General features: G+C 37.8%; 1 protein-coding gene across 2 annotated transcripts in view; it reads left to right on the top strand.

The window, feature by feature from the left end:
• GPD2 (glycerol-3-phosphate dehydrogenase 2 (mitochondrial)) overlaps positions 1-18,291 on the top strand; it is a 153,080-nt gene that overhangs the window by 95,470 nt on the left and 39,319 nt on the right. The window lies entirely within an intron of this gene.

The raw sequence follows: 18,291 nt of genomic DNA, 5'->3' as shown, positions 1-18,291 counted from the left end.
CTATCAACATCCCTCACCACAGTGAAGTGTTTGTTACAATCAATGAACCTACAGTGACACATCATTATCACCCAGAGTCCATAGTCTACATGAAGTTTCACTCTTGGTGTATATTCTGTGGGCTCTAATAAATATATAATGATATGTATCCACCACTGCCGTATCATACTGAATAGTTTCGCTGGCCTAAAAATCCTCTGTGCTCTGCCTAGTCATCCTTCTCCCTCTCCTAACCCCTGGCAACCAATGATCTTTTTACTGTCTCCAGAGTTGTGCCTTTCCCAGAATGTCATGTAGTTGGAATCCTACAGTATGTCAGCTACCATTGATTTTTAAGTTTGTTATACACTTTTAAAAAGTAGCCAAATAGTTCAACAAAGGCTATCCAATTTTATTATGGAAAACTCAAATATATGCAAAAGTAATGAGAATAATAAAATTGACTTTCAGTTTTATGAAACTTAAAGACACTTATAAACCACTTATAAACTCATGACCAAACACTTATAAACTCATGGCCAGTCTATACTCTCATTTCCCCTTTCCCCCACTCCCCACCATAACAAACATTTTATCCATGGATATTTAGTCTGTATCTTTAGAGTTGAGAACGCTCTTTTAAACACAGCCACAACTAAATTGTTTAACAATAATTTCTTTTTAAGATAGCTAGCTAGCTAACTAGATAGATATTTTATAGATAAGGGATCTTGCTCTGTTGCCCAGGCTAGTCTTGAATTCCTGGCCTCAAGTGATTCTCCCACCTTGGTCTTCCAAAGTGCTGGGATTCCAGGCATGAGCCACTATACCCAGTCAACAATAATTTCTTAATATCAAATATCTGGTTATGTTCACATGTCCCTTATAATCTCATAACTTTATTAGGCTCCTGGTTTAAAAAACCAACTCATAAAAATAGAGAAAATCTTACATATAAGTTGATTCATTCTTTTTTATTGTTGTTACTATATTTTAGATTCAGGGGTACATGTGTAGATTTATTACATGGATATATTATTGCTTAATGGTGAGGTTTGGGCTTCTAGTGAACCCATCACCCAAATAGCGAACATTATACTCAATACGTAGTTTTTAAACTCTCACCCTTTTCCCACCCTCCCACCTTTTGGAGCCCCCAATGTGGATTTATTTTTGACTGATAGGCTTGCAGTCCCTTTTTGTTTTGTTTCCTCCTGGTTTTATGTAACAGTTTCCCTTTGATATAAATTGGTAGATTTGTCTCATTAATCTGTTGCTGCATAAGAAGCAACACCTAAACTCAGTGGCTTAAAACAATGATTGGTTATTTCTCTTAGTTCTGAGGATGGATGGGCTCAGCTGGGTGGTTCTCACTTGGGGTCCTTCTATATGGTTGTAGTGAGATGGTGGCTGGGGCTGAAGTCTTCTAAAGGCTTCTTTACTTACCTGTTTGGTGCCTGGACTTGAAAGGCTGGGGTGGCCAGGACTTGGTCTGGCACCTCTTTCGCCATGGCTTCTCTGTATGGCTAGCTTGGACTTTTTTACAGGGTACAGACTTCTTATGTGGTGGCTAGCTTACCCCATGAGCCCACCAGGAGACCAAGGCAGAAACGGAGGGCTTCTTTTGACCTAGCCCTAGAAGTCACACAATGTTACTTTCACCTCATTCTGTTAATTAAAGTGAATCACAAAAGCAGCCAAGCTTAAAGGAGAGGGGATTACAAAAGTAAGAAAAGCAGAAGGCATAGTTTACGGAGGAGTGGTGGGACATCTTTGGTGACTAGCAACAAAAAAGCTAGATCAAATTGTTTTATCAAAAATACTTTATGGGTGATGCAAATTTCCATCACAAGTCTGTTTACCTCTTTTTTACTTTTTAAAATTAATAATTATAATTATTGCCTATATAATTACAGCATTTCATTAGAGCTTAAGGGGTCATTAAATGGTACTTTTATAATTCTGTTTTTCCTTCTTGATGGGTTAGTTGGATTACTTATAATTTCCCTGTATCAACTGTCTGCCTACCTTAAGGTATATTGTATATAGGAAAGTCTGGATAAATGCTTGATTCTTTTCATTTATTTGTCTTCTAAAATAACGAGTTAGCTTTTTTAGTGTCCTCCAAATGTAATAAGATCTTTTTCTGAGGGGAGGATTGTCAACATAAACTCATGGATTTGACGTATTTGATAGATACATGTCAATCCATTAGAATTACTGATGTTCATATTGCCCGTCTCTGGCTCAGGGGTTCCTCCAGTTGGCCCCTGAGCCTTTTTGATATCCTGTCAGTGGTCTTTGATGATTTCTGTGCTGTTTGCTATGACAAGATACTCCGGTTTCATCTTGAAACTTTCCTGCCCTAGTTTTGGAAGCAGCCATTTCTTCAGTAACACTTGACTCCCTCATGTGGAAAATGGTAACTAGGGACCATAATCTATTTGCTATGTAGTTTCATTGCTACTGGTTGGTCATTATTTCTAGGTCTTTCAATAGAAAAAATTAGGAAAAAATTTATGTAGAGAAGAAAAACATGATGAGTTTATAGATATAGTTCCACTTCAAATTTAGTATTACATGGTTTTTATTTAACCTTATCAATCAGACCTCCAAAACAGTTTAATTTTATTTTTCAGTTTTGTTGTTGAATGGGGACACACAGACAAATTACTGTCTTTTTAAGTGACTTGACATATTTATTTCCTGTAAGTGTGGTTATGCCACCACTTAATACAACTGAAAATTTCATTTTGCTTTAGATGATTAGGAATTTATTTTTTTAAGCTGTGCTTTTGTTTTATAAATTATGTAAGTAAAGGGTTTTAAAGTCAAAAATGTAAACAAAGACAATTCAAACAAGGCTGGCTTCTTTCCTTGCTCTAACCTATTCCCTCCTTCTCCTTTAAAATTAACTTCAAAATTTTTTTTTAGGATTTTGGTATATTCTTTTAATGTATGTATGCATATATGTTTGTTATATGTACACTTGTTTTTGCTCTCCCTACCATTTTGTAGGTGGTAGTAGTGCCTTGCTTTTTTCACCTAATAGAGTAGATATTGCTTTCCATAAGTATAAGAGGCCACAAAATTTTAAAAGATGAATTTAAAAGCAGGGATCAACTTTTATGGAATTACATTTGATAGCCATGTTAACTGCTTAGATCAAAATATACCTGCTCATACAGCCTTAGCCATCAATAAACCACACTTTCAAATTATGTTTCTTTTTCTAAGTGAAAATAAAATCTTATTTCCTTTCTTTGGATACCACAAAACAATGACACATCCACTAGTCTGATCTGTATAGAGAGCTTAAAATTAACCAGAGAGTCTCAAATGCTGTTATTATCATTATGTAAAATATGCTGTGATTTGTTCAAATTTACTAAAATCTGGTTCATAACATTTGCTTGCATTGAATGCTGATATGCTTAGTCAGACTAAGTGCTTGTGTCAATTATAGTCTTTTAAATAGATGAGTCTGTCTTATACTAATATGTGAAATTATACTTCTTGGTGAAATTTGTGTTGATATGCTTTATATTAATGGTGCATTTTTTAAAATTTAGAGATAAAGCTAATTAATTGTAGTTTAAGTTTAAGTTATAAAAGTTTGAGGGACTTTCTGCTTTTGTTTCAAAGACATTCGGAGAACACATGCCCAAGAAATGTAAGCCGTGCTTAAAAACACTGCACTTTGAAGCTTGCAGTAACTATCTAATGAATTTGTCTCAGAGTAATTCTCCTTCAGAAACAAAATCTTATAGGTCACATTTGGAAACAAGGACAGAAGCAAATAGTTGACATTGCAATATAGGGAAATAAATGGGAAATAAAAGACCATAATGATTGGTCTTCAGGAGGCTATAAGGATTGTTCTTCAGGAACTAATTTTTCTTGCTACTTTATTGTGTGGACAATATAATCCCTCACGTATGTGTTGGCAGAGTCCCCAGTTTCTCACTGCTGTACCCACTCTTCACATATTTTCTAGCATTCTTTCAAGAGGATCAGGAGTCTGCCCAGATACCTGTTTAGGAAAAGGAAGAAAGAGAGAAAAAAAATAATACTTAAATCAATTTTGGAGTTGTTCTGCAGATGACGCACAGCAGCTTTCTTAGTGTAATGGAAAGCCAGCCTGCATCTAGCCTCAAGAAATGGCAGTAATAAAAATATCTCTTCAATTAAAAAGCCCCACACTTTAGTTTCAACTATTGAGCCTTGGAAATGTAATAAAAAAAAAAAACTGTGAAAAAAAGTCTTTGGTACATAGTTTTTATAAATATAACTAACACCTTGGTGTAGATTATATTCTCTGGAGCCAAGTAGATTACTGTTTTAGGATGTGCATTTTCAAACTAGTTTCATTATTACTGTTAATACTTACTCATATCACACTTACATTAGTGAAACCCTCCGTAGATCATTATATTCACTCACAAGCATGAACCACACAACACCTTTTTTTTTTTTTAACTCAGCTTTGCACAGTAAAAAACATATAGGCACACACAACTAACCTCCCACACAAGTTAAATAACTATTGCTCCTTTTCTGTTCAAAACCAAATACATACTCTTGCATTCACTGGAAAGTATTACTAATATATGATTTGCTATCTATTCAGAAGAATAAATCTTTGAGAATAAAATATAAAAGTATATAATAATGAAAGCAACTACCAAATTAAAAACAATATCAAATAATTTGTACTTGATATTTTTATGTCAAAGATGATTAACATGTAACTGATTTACCTGGGATAGATCTAACACCAGAGCCTGTCAGTATGCCAGAAACTTCATATTTCCCAGGAATTTTAAATTTTCTTAGTTTTTAACCAGAGAAATACTACAAAGAATGGATTTGGTGATACGTGTTTTATTTTCCTTAAGAAGGTTGAAGTCTGAAAGGTAACTGAGAAGAGGCTCACAGGCAGTTCTCTCTTTTAATAATTCCTCGTGTGTAAAGCATTGTACTGCAGTAGTTACCTCAGAACCATTTTAGTGAAAGAGAAGGTAAAAATACATTATCATAAAAAAACTAATCTGAATATAGTCAGGATTTACAAATTGGATAAACTGACTACTCTCATTCTAATAAAAGAATAAAATAAACCCAATTTATTATTTTCAGTAGTTGCCTCTTCCAACAGCATTTAAATAAATAGATAATAGTCCATGCTAAGTGTAACAAACATGTCTATTGTATAAAAAAAGATGGAAGCATGTCTATTATATAAAGCCAGATTGGTAGGTATATTTTTACCTTTTTCCTCTATCTTCTATTTGTATATTTCTTTTTCTCATCACAGATTTTGGTAAAATTGGTATTTTCATTATCCTTAAGTATGAACAAAGAGAGAAACATATTTCTCCACTCAATTATGTCGATTTTTTAAAGTAGCAAACAACCCTGTTTGTTTATTTTTTGTGTTTTTAGAGATAGCGTCTCACTTTGTTTCCTGAACTGGACTTGAACTCCTGGACTCAAGTGATTCTCCCACCTCAGTCTCTCAAGTAGCTGGGACTACAGGCATGCATCGTGATGCTTTGCTGAAGACCCTATTTTTTAAAAAACCAAGCATAAACATTATTAACACAAACATAATGAAATATATATACAATTTGGAGTAATATTTAAGGTGACATAAATACCTGGATGCAATTAAACACTTAACTCACTAAAGTTTAATTATTTTAATTTGCCACATTTGCAAATTAAAATAATTAAATTTGGTGTTCTCCCCATGCCATCCCAAGTATGAACAGTATTAATTCACCCCTGCCCCCTTTAAAAATATATATATTTAAAATCCACAGATTGGGGTCAGTGTTGGGAAGGGGAATGGATTTCTGCTGAAACTCCACATGTGCTCCTTACAGCTGGTTGATGCTTTTGATGTTGTCACCCCCTGAGGTCAGGAGAACACAGACAGGAGAGTAAGTGGCAACTGTAGCAACCCCAGGCTTTGTGGCACTTCTCTCCAGAAGATGCAAGGGTATTTTCTGCACATCAGCACTGGCCTTGACAGTAGAGATTTTTTTTCATTTACTTTAAAATGGTTCTAACGAAAACCAGGCTCTCTCATTTGCAAAACCAGCTGTCTGTAGCAAAGCCGGACCTTCTCTTAGAGCCAGACTGAGGCCACAGATGTCATGTGGCACCTGTATGTGGAGGCCACAAGTGGCCCATTAACCATATCTGGGCTGAGACTGCTGAGTCTGCACCATGGAGTTCACTCCTGGAGGCCAGCTGCAGTGTTCCCACCCAGCCAGGAAGGGCAGTACCCTTCTCGGTCCCAAAATGGTAATCTGAGGGCCCTCCATGACACAATGGGACATTTAGCCTGGGTGTGGACCACTGTGGTGCTTTCCCTCCCTCCATAGGACAAATGTGTGGTCACAGATTCCAGCAGTGCCTGGAGCCCACTTGGGCCTTTAATATCCCATCTTGTCACTTCTCAAGCCCCTGCCTACTCCACCAAAAGGGCTGGGGAGGCAGTCCAAAGATTTACCTTAATAAATATATATTTATTATATTTACCTTAATAAATATATAATATATATGTATATGTAATTTTATTTTTAGTTTTACTTTTTTAAGTGACAAAGTCTTGTTCAGTTGCTAGGCTGGAGTATAGTGGAATGATCACAGCTCACTGCAGTCTTGACCTCTTGAGTTTAAGCAAATCTCTCACCTCTTGATTATAGTTGTGTGCCAACACATCTGGCTAGTTTTTATTTTTTAAAAACTCTTTGCAGAGACAAGGTCTTGCTTTGTTTCCCAGGCTGTTGATGACCACCTGGCTTCCTCTCACCTCGGCCTCCCAAAGTGCTGGGATTACAGGTGTGAGCCACTGCATCCAGCCCCCAAATTTTAATTTAGTTTTATCTTCTACCTTTTTGTGATTATGTATCTCAGTTTAACAAGCCTTTAGTTACAACTAGGTATAATCAAGGGCCTTCTGTGTGCCAAGTGGTTATCTATGGTTGGACTTTTTCTCTTCTCCCTATGTGCTCCCCCACCATTCAATTTTAAGGAGGTACTTTTTCCTTGTTATCTGCACTTTTTGAGCAATAGGTTTCGGACTACTTACCCCTGTAAATTCCCTTTGAATTATGGCATTTTAACCATTTTTCACAAATATTGAGCTTGAAATTTTAGCGCCGTCAGGAGGGACGGATCCCTAGCAGCTCTTTTATTGAAATTATTCTATTGGCGGCAATAGGAGTTCCTGGAGGGCACTGCCACCCAGAAACCAGATGAAACCAAGTCAGAAATTCTGAGTATAACTGACAAAGGCTTTATAGGAATTTAGAAGGACATTGGGTAGTAGAGGACTTGGGAAAAAGTAAAATCCCTAATTTCCTCGTGTGTGACCCACATTTGATATAGAAATCATGATTTGTCTGGTATTAGACAGAATCACAAATAAGGATTAGTTGCCATAAAAGTTGTTCTAATTTATATTGTGAAAGAGCTGTAGTGCTGCATCAGAAAGGAGTCTCTGTTTGCTAGAAGAGCTATGTCAGCAGGTGAGGCCTAAAGCCTAAAGGCCTGAGGGGTGGTCAGGGGTGGGAGAGAATGAAGTTACTCTAGACTTTCAAATTGTTCCTCACCCTTCACAAAAAGGGCAGTTTCCCAAGGCTGAAGGAAGCAGCAGTCACTGAGTGTAGAATGTTTCTCTCTGGTGCAGTGGGTTGTGACCGCTCTCATTGCTGTTTTCTTTCTTTCCAGAGTAAAACAGGCATCCTTCAGAAGTTTCATACCGTGTAGCCCTGAAGAGCACTTGGCTAGATTATGGTGGTTTCTAAATGTACATTTGTTTAATCTGTTGAAGAGAAATAATGAAAAGCTGAACAGTCTCTTTCTCCCCCATCAACTCATGAGCTATGAGTTCTGGAGAAATGTTGGAGAAAACCTTGACAGCAATATTTGAATTCCCCCTTGTGTTTCTGCTGCTGAAGCTGCAGCTTCCAAAATTGCAGGGCTTCTTCACCAGCCTGCGTCTCACCATTTAGCCTTTTAGTCCATTAGAGAATCTGATTCTGTCAGCAAGGCCTCAGGTTTAGATCTTATTAGCTCTAGATGTTTTTTTGTTTTTTTGTTGTTTTTTTTTAATCTACCCACCAGAAATGTGCAGAAAGTCCCAAGATAAGAGAAAACTTTCTGGCAACAGTGCTGAATTTCCTGGTGTGTGTTATTGCGAAGAAGTTGACTGAATGTTAATATGTGTTACTTCTGAATTGAGGTGTGCCCAGTGTAGGTCTATGCATACATTATACTGTTGCTGCATGTATGTAAACTCTTAAAATTGGAATGGGGGAGTTCTCTGACCCCCGCTTGCAGGACGTGCAACGGGTGTGGCTCATCTGTTCAGCCACCATACTCAGACACCTTATGGGAGGGGGAGTGCACAGATGGGCAGGTGGAGGAGCCAGGGTGAGCGCTTTTGGGCTCCAGCCCATCATAGTGTCTAGGGGTGGATGTCTGTGACTCCTGAAGCCCCAGTGGGCATGTCATAATGCTCCTTTAGCTCTGCCGTCTGCAGACAGCTAAAGCATTAACCAGCTCAGTGCCCTCTTGGTATCCAGAAAGAATCAAGTCACACAGACAAATTGAAGGATGGTAAATGCGGGGGATTTTATTTCCAGGTGGAGATGGCTCTCAGCAGGATGGACGGGGAGCTGGAAAGGGGATGGAGTAGGAAGATGATCTTCCCCTGGCGTTCTGCCGTCCTGTGGCCGATCTCCTCTCTGACCGTCCCCAGCCAAACTCTTCTTGATGTTTAGATGCTCTTTCTCTTCTCTCCTTCTCTGCTGTCTGCTCTGCTGCTTCTTTGCTTTTCTGCTGATCTGCTCAGGAGCCTGGGCTTTGGAGTTTATAATGGTACATGATGGTGGGGGGTATGGCAGGCCAAAAGGCAATGTTTGGGTGCAAAAACAGGAATGTCTGTTTCTGTTTAGGGCCATGGGTTTCCAGGCTTGAGGGTGGGGCCTTTGCCAGGGAACTGCTTTCTTCTACCCAGTATTTTCTTGCCTCCTGTCCATATGAAAATGAGTATCGATACTCTGTAAGATTTTCTTTCGTTTAATTCTGTACACTATTCTTCAAGATTAGATTTAATGTATTAGTCTTGGGATTGGAATGACTATAAAGGAAGCAGCATTTTGTATAGTAAGTTGAAAGAATCTGTAGATTTATAGCTTTCTAAGTAAGATAGTATTCTCAGTTGTTTTTTCACATGACTAGCATTTACATTTATTTATGTATCCATTCAGTAATGATATGAGTGCTATCTATAAGTCAGCTAATGTGATAGGTAATGGAGATGAACAGAATAACATGAATTGTTTTTTCTTAGAAAACTCTTTAACAGAGGATACAGACAAGGAAACCATTGATTTATGGTTGCCTGTGAGAAGTTCTGTGACAAGCATATACCTAATATGGTTATGTGTGTGGGAGAATCTAGGAAAGCTTCCTGAAGTAAGTAATGCTTTGCTGAATTTTAAGAAAGGGTAGTATAGCCAGGTAAAGACAGTGGGGGAGGATGTTGACAGGAACACTGTGGCCAAAGCATGCAGGCCCATGGAATTACAGGAAGCAGTTGTGTAGAGCTTGAGTGTAGGGTTGTGTAGGGCCTGGATCATGGAGGAACAGGTATGCCAGGATGAGGAGTTTAGTTTGAATTCTCTAGGCAATGGGCATTCAGTGAATGCAAACAGCATTTGATACAGGTACTCAGGGTGCAGAAAACTGAATGATTAATAGGAGGGCATTGGATGAGATTTTATGCTGATGTGAAGGAATCCCAGGAGAGAGAGAGAGAGAGAGAGAAAGAGAAAAAGACCTGGGGTGGGGGGGAGAGAGAGAGAGAGAGAGAGAGAGACCAACCTAGGAAAGAGAAGGCATATTACACAGGACATTATCCATCTCCTTGCTTAAATTTCTTGGACAACTCCAGCATCTACTACCTAGATTTTCTTGTTTTTTTTTTTTTTCTTTGATAGGTGTCTTTGTGGCTTACCTCTTTATTTGTGTAACTGCCCTTTCTTGTCTTTTGTTACATCTTTGATTTGGAAGTGAATTAATAAATGAATGTCAAGTGTTCCCAAATTCTGTTTTAACAATAATCTAGATCTTTTAACGCTTCAGTAATGTGGGCTTTTAAAAATCTGTGATTGCCCAACTGGTTTATGTCAGCATTTTGGAAAGAATATCAGTCTTTAAAGCGGTGTTAGAGATATAAACCCTCTGGGGAGTGAAGAATGCCTGGTGCATGCTAATTTTGTACTTATCCAGGTGGAGGAGAGAGAGGAATAGCCAAAGCTATAGATAGAACAAAGGCATGTCAATTGCAACCTGGTCTCAGTTTAGACTTAGCTCTCCTCACCAATCCCCTATCAGGATATTAGTGGCTTATTTATTTATTTTTAACCTGTATCATATTAAGCTCTTTGACAAATCTCATTTTGATTTATAGTCTGTGCATTTGGCATGTGCTTTAATGGCATTAGCCAACTCTAGACACATACTGAATTCATTATGTACCTTATGTATGTAAGTAGTAATACTTCCTTTTAATGAACATACGGTCACATCAAAGTGCTGTGAGGTTGTTTTACAAAAGCATCTTTGTGTAGTGCTCCTCAGAAGTTTTGAGATGCGTATTAAGTTGAAGATTAATATGCTGTATTTTAAGTTGTATTTTAATGGAGTAATGTATTATAATTTTGCCCTCTCTTTAAGGTGAGTAGACTGTTATTGTCTGTTTGAGTCTTTGATTTTTAGGCTTTGGTTCTTAATTAGAATTCAACATTGTTGACATGTAAATTGTTTGTGACCAGATGAATTCAAAACTCAGAAAGTAAAATTGCCTTTGAATTTGTATCCTCAGCTATGGTATTGATTGAAAATCGATGAGTAACTCTTTTTCTTGTTTTCTATAGGCAGTAAGAAATTCACAGAATCTATTTACAGCTATACGTGGCAGCGCTTAACCTTGACTATGCCTGCTAAAAGATTTCTTGACCTTAAAATGTGGATACTCTTCAATGTTTGAGGGTAGGGCTTCTCCTAAGGTAGAGGCAGAAAAGTAAACCAGCAATAGGTAGGACTCAAGATCTAGCCTGTCTGATCAGGCTTCCAAACCAAGGAGTGGCAGCAGGCCAAACCACCTGTCTCTGTTGACTAGGCAGTCTTAATGACCATCCCACACTTCATCAGTGCATGGGATCTGAGCGCGGGTCTGAGCAGACTCATAGTTTTCTTAGTGAAGCAATCCATGAAGTCAAATGCATGACAGTATCTTGGGGATTCTTTGGGAAGAGGAGGGGGTCTATGGAGGACACTAGGTCATCCCCTTGAAAGGAGAGGTAGAGGCCATTGCTTGAGGGAAGGGCTAAGCAGAATGTCAGAACTTTGGCTAAGCAAACAGATATGAGCAGAGTTCTAGTTCAACTAGGAGCACAGAGTGAGAACCAGATATTGGGGCAGGAACTCTTCTGTTTGATGTCTACAGTGGGAGAGACTGCACACTGGTGAGCACAGGGATTCCTTTGTGTAGGGGTTCCTTAAAGACAGACAACAGTTTATAGGCAGATAACAGTTTCCGGAGGGATGGGGCTCCCTATATAATGCCAGGGACTGCCAGGATTGACTCAGGATTGACTCGGGGACTGCATGGGGCTGTCCCTGCAGGTTGAATGCTGTCAGTGATTACAACAGGGCAAGGGCACCTTGACTGTCTCAGAAACTAATAGAATCTTTCTTTGACAATAACCACTGACGAGCATTTCCAGGAAGACTTTGAAAATTGCTGGGAGTCTGAGCAAGAAACCCTACTCACTAAAAGCATGGTATGTGATTCATTATAAAACAGAAGGAAAAACATTAGTAATAGACATGGTATGTCCCAGCCTTGTATAGTTGAAAGTAAAACTAAGTAATACATTTTCAATTTGGTGTGACATTGTAGAATTTCTAAATTTATTATTATTTTGAAATTACAGGAAATGATTAGAAGTATGAGGGTGTGGTTCTTCTGTTGTTTTTTTTTCACATTTGAGTCTTACTACATGTCACCATTGTCCAGCATTTCAGAGACAAATGGAATATTTTTGACATTCATTGAAACTGTTTTGGTGAAAGAGCTGTATTATGGTACTATTTAATTTTAATTTTTATAATAGTTTATCAGAAATGAGATTAGAGCATACTTATTGAATTACCTTATTTTTAAACTCTTACATATTTATTGAGTACAGATTAGAATCAAACTTTTTAGATTATTAGAAAAGTCTTTCTCAAATACAAAGGGAAGTGATTATATCTGTAGTAAGTTCCCCCAAACCTCCGAGGGGAAGTTTTGTTTTAAATGTTTACATGTTTTATATTGACACATTTGTTGGCTTAAAAAATATGGCAATAGCATCCAGCATAGTACTTGATGTATGTGGTTGCAATTTGACATTATTTTATTGATAACTATATTGTGTATAAACTTTCTTTTCATGTCTTTTTATGTGGGAGACATCAGATATTCTACTAGCTGTTAGGAGGTAGTGAAATTAAGTTGATTCTCACAGTATTTGCACCTCAGTCTTCTGCCTCAGCTTGTGACCTTGCCTGAGAAGGTTCAGAATAGCTGTTTTATCGTTTCCCTTAGGGTGATCGGGCTCTGGTAAATTGATTGGCATTAGCCCAACTCACAGCCTATCGAATCATGAATTGATTACTTTAGACAACAAATAGTTTAACACCTTCCTACATGCCATACATTGTTGTCCTTGCAGGAGATAAACTCTTGGAGATGATTAATGGTGGGGGATAGAACCAAGTTCCTGCCCTTAATTTATTCATTCCTATGAGAAGTGAAACATTCATGTAAAACAGATGACTCAGATTGCTGTTAAAAAAAAAAATCCGGTAGGGCAAACCTATTTGAATAACCAAATTAAGATCAGGATTTTGCCTAGTAACTATAGAGTTCAGGCAGAAACAATGAGATGGTCTAAACTATAGTTTAAAAAACAATATCTGAGGGGGGAGGGATTGCATTGGGAGTTATACCTGATGTAAATGACGAGTTGATGGGTGCAGCACACCAACATGGCACAAGTATACATATGTAACAAACCTGCACGTTACGCACATGTACCCTACAACTTAAAGTATAATAATAATAAATAAATTAAAAAAAAAATAGGCAGGAAAAAAAAAACAATATCTGTTAAAGATATCTTTGTCAAGTAAGTCTGAATATTTTGCTTTTATAGATAAAAAGATAATTAAATTCTGACTTTTTCATTTCATTTTTAGAGTCTCAAACCCCAAATAAAGTTTCCAAATAAACATTGAATCTGGGTTGCTGAGAGATGTTATCCTGATAACTGAGGAATGTTTATGATTCAGATATTAAATAAAAGGTTATCTTAACAAAAGGAGAAGGAAGGTAAATGTAGTAGAAGGCAATCTGTTAACAGTATTAGCTTCATTCTTATAATGCTTTGCAGTTTACAAATGCTTTCACATATGCTGGAATCTGATTATTTCAGCGGCTGCAGGGGATTGGTAGAGAGGCTCTTGTTAGACCTACTTTATAGATGAAACAGACTCTGATGAGGAAAGGAATGTCCCCAGAACCTGAGTTAGTGGCGGGTTGGGTCCTGAACTCACACATGCGGAGTCTCCAGCATTAGTGCTCGCTGACTGGGGCCAAGAGTTAGCCTGCTTTTCATGTAAATGCCCTAGTACACATTCCTTTCAGACAATCAGGATGTTGGGTTCAGGTCAGACTGATTTGATAACAATTTGATAAAGTGTGGCATCTTCCTGTGATTAAAAAGAGAAGTCTGATAAGGTACAAGACTTACCATGAAACAGATAAAGGTTCTCTCAAAAGGCTGCCTTCAGTTAGAATTCCCCAGCCGGTCCTTGGCACGTGGTTCCATGTGTTTATTATGTAGCTCACACTCGAAATCACCCTTGGGGCAAGTTGAGCCATTCCAGCATTTTGTAAAAAGTTGTGTGCATGTACTCACACACAAATGAGGAAAAGAGGACTGAAAAGATGGTTCTGTGTAAGTGAAAGGATTCACTTGATTTTTCCCAGTCCTATTATGAAAGATGGTTTAGTTACATTAAAGGGCTTCTTTTGACTTGTTATATAATTTGATTCTTGAGTTTTCAGTTGGCTTATTTGAAATTTTGTAAATTGCAATTTATAAAATTGGAGGGCCCTGAGAGATCAGTTTCCACCTTGTGGCTTGAATAATGAACATACTGAGATGAGGGGTTAGGGCTTGCTCAGGTTTCTGTTGCAGACAGGAAAAAAAAAATCTGGTTGACATAAAGAGAAAAGAAATTCTCTGATAGGACATTGAATAGCAGGCAGAAATACTGGGAAGACAGAGACCTAGCTTGAAAAATAAGGGACTAAATATGATTTGTAGCAACCACAGCCACAGGCAAAATCCTGGCCCACAACCAGTGCACCGAAGACTTGATTGCTGATCCCTGCATGTCGCGTCTTGCTGTGCCACCACTGCTGACATCTCTATTGCTGCTGCCCCTAGAAATGGGATGGTACTGCTATCATTGCATCTACCTCTGGATTAGAGGTTCTTTGGGTCACTACTTCTAGATTGAAGTCTGTGTTGAGAGCATCTGACTGGCAAAGCCAGGTTAAAGGCCTGTGTCCCAGGGGACCATTCTTCCTCTCCTATGGGATGGTAGAATGCCTTTCTGCAAGGCTTACAAGAGAGGAGGAGGAGTTTAGATGCTAGTAAGCAAAACCAAACCACATCAAACATGAGACAGTTATCTGCTATGGAAACATACCCATTAGTGGCTATTTAAGAGGTTAGAACTTGAGTTTTCTGACTTTTCTCAGGATGCCAAATGTATAGCTAATGTAGATTTCCTTTCTGAAAAGTGACAGAGGCTCTGTGGTTTGTAAGAGAAAATGAAGTCCACTGTAGTAAGATTTAATAATTCTGATATTTTGAAACAATCAATTTTCCCGTCAACACTGTTTTCCTCTGGATTGAAAACCATTCCCCATCTTCCTATCCTTCGTGACATACAGAAAAAAGAATCTTATTTTTCAGTGGTAAAAAGTGGAGAGAGAGAAAAGGAGTAAAAAAAGAACAAACAGTATTCATGAAGTGCAAAGATTAGAGGTTAGTTGTTACACATTTCAGGGAAAGTTTGTCAGATTGATGAGCAATAAAACCATTTAGAACTGGAAAATCTTCAGGGCTTTTTTTGTTTTTAAGTTATTTTAGGCAGTAACCACATCTTGTCGTTATAGTCTTTGCTTTCCAGTAATTCCTTTTTACCTTTTAATAATAGAAGCTAATATTTATTGAGAGCTATTTTGTCATAGCATCATTACCTATCTCACTTCTTCCTCACAATAACTCTGTGTTAATCTCATTACTATTCTCCTTGCGTAGCTGAGAGATCAAACCTTAGATGAAGCAACTGGCATGAGGTTTCACAGTTCATAGATGTGGGACTTGAACTTAAGCATATACACCTGTGAAAGAAGCCTTGTAACTCTTCCTTTAACTTAAGAGAGAAAAGAAGGTATGTCTAGAATGCTGTTTGGTAATATTTTAAGGAAACTGCAGGGGAAGGAGAAAGGAAGTGTGCTGGAAAATCGAAAGACTTTTGGGAGCATGTGGCTCCTCCACATTAGACTTGTAAATTTGCTCTTGTATCTCTGTTCCAGGACAGCTGGGCCAATCTGATCTCTTTCATTTCTGCTCCCCACAGTAGTACTTAGCTTAGTGCCTGGTGCATAGTAGGTGTTTAATAAATATTTACAAAAAGAATTAATCTCAAGCATCCTCAGGACAGTTTCCCGGGCTTAAGATGCCATGCAATTTGAACTGCTGCTCTCAGTAAAGAAATAACTTTACCCTCAAAGCCAGGCATCGTTTATCAATGAATTTAGTGCATTTCACAAACCAAGAAGCTTACCAGGGGTTTTTAGGCCAAATAACTGGATAGCCTGTGAAAGATCTCTATAGTATGTCTTGCTTCCTGACTTTCCAACTTCACTTCAATTAATTTTGTCACATTGCCCCCTTTTCCTTTTTCTTCCTTAAACGTATAAAATGCTGTGTTTTTTTTTGGCTGTGGTCAAGAGAGAATGGATTGTCCTGGGAAAGGCACAAGGAATCTTCATTGTAAACTAATGTGTAGAACATTTTTTGTCCAGAAATAGCTAATGAATACCCAAAGCATTCTGTTGCTTGCAGTTTAAATGTAGTTTCATTTTTGTTCAGCTCTAGCAAGATTTCTAAGTGTCTTAGAAGTAAAAAACTTACTTTTCATTAGATTCATTTAAACTTTTTCAAGAGAAGAAAGTTCTGAGGGTATAGAAACTTTACGTACTTAAATATATCATATTAAGGAACTTCACAGCGTTTCATTTATATGGGGCCAAAGGCCACAGATCCACCCCGATTGCTAATTATTGAGATTGCAAATAGCTTATTTCAGAACTTAGGGTGAGACAAAAGAAACATGAAGGAACAAAAGGCCCAGGATAATGAAAAGGATATTGTGAAGAGAAAGGCCTGTAGAATTATGATGCAGGTCACATCCTGTACCTGCATTTAATTGTACCTTTGTATTTAATAATAAAAATGATTACATGCTCAGTGCTAACAGGTGTCCCTGCTTGAGAACTGTAGTATAGATAGGTGACAGCAAATTACTCCAGTTCATAAACTTGGAATATTATGCTTTTATTTTGAGTTTCACCAGTCTGTACTAGAAGGCATTTTGTGCCAAAATATACATCAACCCAGGAAGATTTTCAAACTTAGCCCCTGATAAATATACATAAAACATAGGTGAATATTTTAAAGTATAAATGAAAGAAAAAATCAAGTGCCAGGCACTTAACACATTGAGGTTATATTAATACCATAGTCACATTTCGAGTTCTTTATATTTTCTATAAGCTTTGAATGTAATGTAAATTAGCAGTGATTTAAGTGGTCTTTCTGTTAGAACTTAATTGCCTTCTTTATGAATTTTCTCTTAATTCTTGCTTAACTTGAACACTTTCTGTAACTGCCCCATCCAAAATATAGCCCCTGCCCTAGGGATTTGTTCTCCCTGTCCTCTGTTTTTCCCTTTATTGCCATTATTGCCATAACAATGTTCTTATTAATCTGTTTGATTTTGTCTGTCTTCCCCATTAGAAAGAGGTTCCAGAGGACAGAGACCAAGGTAATCTTATTCTCCCTGAATCAGTGGTTCCCTAGTACCTTGACCATGCCTGGCTCATAATGTGTACCCCCAAAAATATTTGTTACAGAGATTCGTTAATCTGCCACTTACCGTTTTAATCATATACCAAAACCCTGCTTGCTGCCTTAACTTTATCACTAGCCTCCTCCCTTGGCTTATGTTTTCACCAAAGATTTTGTGGTTGAAGACATTCTATTTCCATTGTCTGTTGGGTAGCTAAGTAGAGAAATAATAGTCCCCTTGATCCCATGGCCATAGTTGAATGGAGGTTGAGGGGTTGGAGACTGTTCTTGGACTCTTTAAGCCTTGAGCACATTGCCTTTATTTGATCAGCCTCTGAACTGTGATTCATTCATATGTGAATATCTGCTAGGTAGCAAAGGCTTTGGCAGGTACTGGGGAAGCAAAATTGAAAAAGATGCACTCTATTCTTTTAGGAACGTATCATTAGAAGTGACATCCCCTAAGTCTGTAACTATGTCTCTTTGGCTGTCCAGTATAGACTCAGTTCCTAACACAATCCCTGGGACATTACAAATGATCAATGAATGAATGAATGTTGCATGCAAGTATTTAGAAAATAGCTTGTGCTGTAATAAATGTATATACAAAGTGCTGTGGAAACACAGAAGAGGGAAGGCCATTGTGTCTAAAAGGAGTCAGGGAAAGTTTCACAAAGGAAGGATTAAAAGTTGAGTTTACCAGATAGGGTAAGATGTACCACATAGTAAGGACAACATGAGCAAGAAATCAGAGGTGTGCAAGAGCAATATTTTATATGAGTTTGGGCACTGTGGTCACTCTGGAAATTTAGGACGAATGTGAAGGAGTGGTGTGCATTGAGGCTGTTGGAATCATTATTCCCTTATTCAGGTACCCTATGCACTAAGTAGCTCTTGCGGCACAAATGAATCACCTTTTGTTTATAGTATTTCTATAGAAAAAAGAATTGAGTTCCAAACATAGTTTTGAAGATAGAACCTGTTTGTAAATAGGGATTAACTTTAGTAGAAAATTGGCTACATTGCCTGT

The sequence above is a fragment of the Mandrillus leucophaeus genome, unplaced genomic scaffold (assembly GCF_000951045.1).
Source record: "Mandrillus leucophaeus isolate KB7577 unplaced genomic scaffold, Mleu.le_1.0 Scaffold110, whole genome shotgun sequence".
Classification (NCBI taxonomy): Eukaryota; Metazoa; Chordata; class Mammalia; order Primates; family Cercopithecidae; genus Mandrillus; species Mandrillus leucophaeus.
The sequence above is the reverse complement of the archived record's forward strand: the minus strand, read 5'-3'. Positions and strand labels throughout refer to the sequence as shown.